We start from the raw sequence: 1,392 nt of genomic DNA on the forward strand, positions 1-1,392 counted from the left end.
CTCCCTCATTATGGGCATTTATGCGGGCATTGGATAGGCATATGGAGGATAGTGGGCTAGTGTAGGTTAGGTGGGCTTGGATCGGCGCAACATCGAGGGCCGAAGGGCCTGTACTGCGCTGTATTCTTCTATCTATCTATCTATCTATCTAATAGCCACTAAGCACATGCAAACATTGCTTTGTCATGATGACATATGATCTGAACCACAGAACTAGAGCCTGAGTCTGTAGGGTTCAAAACCTACAATCCTCTCAAACCATCTCTCATTTCTCTGTGTGTTTCATCCAGCCTGGCAATGTCCACGCCCACTTCATTCAGACCACATCATCAACAATCCACTCCCTCCACCACCCACGCTCAGACTGGCACCATATCCATAAGCATCCACTCCCTCCCCCACCCACACTCAGTAGCAGCAGTGTGTACCATCTACAAGATGCACTGCAGAAACTCACCAAAGACCCTCAGACAGCACCTTCCAAACCCACAACCACTTCCATCGAGAAGGACAAGGGCAGCAGATACATGGGAACACCACCCCCTGCAAGTTCCCCTCCAAGCCCCTCACCATCCTGACTTGGAAATATATCGCCGTTCCTTCAGTGTCACTGGGTCAGAATCCTGGAATTCCCTCCCTAAGGGCATTGTGGGTCTACCCACAGCACAAACAGGCAGAAAACTAGCCACCAAGATACATGAACATCAACTAGCCACAAAAAGACATGACCCTCTCTCACTAGTATCCTCACATACGGATGAGGAAGGACACCACTTTGACTGGGACAACACATCCATCCCAGAACAAGAGAACCGACGTTTCGGGCATAAGCCCTTCTTCAGGAATGCCCGAAACATCGATTCTCCTGCTCCTTGGATGCTGCCTGACCTGCTGCGCTTTTCCAGCAACACCTTTTCAGCTCTGATCTCCAGCATCTGCAGTCCTCACTTTCTCCCATCCCAGAACAAGCCAAACAGAGACACACACGAGAATTCCTAGAAGCATGGCATTCCAACTGGAACTCTATCAACAAACACATCGAGTTAGACCCCCATCTACCACCCCCTGAGAAAAGGAACAGGAAGTGACTTCACCACAGGAAATGATGGCACCACCAGAAATGACATCACCAACCCAAAGAAACCCAAACATATAAATAGAAAGCAGGACGTTTCAGCATTGCTTTGCCTGAGGCCCACTGAAGATATTACCTAGTAGGGTAATGAAACGTCTGGGAATGAACCTTGCAGCTCAGCGAGCAAACCTACATCCACTCCAGTACTCAATACTCTGACCAATAAAGGAAAACATATCAAACACCTTCTTCACTATCCTATCTACCTGCGACTCCACTTTCAAGGAACCTGCACTCCAAGGTCTCTTTGTTCAGCA

The sequence above is a fragment of the Chiloscyllium plagiosum genome, unplaced genomic scaffold (genome assembly GCF_004010195.1).
Source record: "Chiloscyllium plagiosum isolate BGI_BamShark_2017 unplaced genomic scaffold, ASM401019v2 scaf_8790, whole genome shotgun sequence".
In the NCBI taxonomy this organism is placed as follows: domain Eukaryota; kingdom Metazoa; phylum Chordata; class Chondrichthyes; order Orectolobiformes; family Hemiscylliidae; genus Chiloscyllium; species Chiloscyllium plagiosum.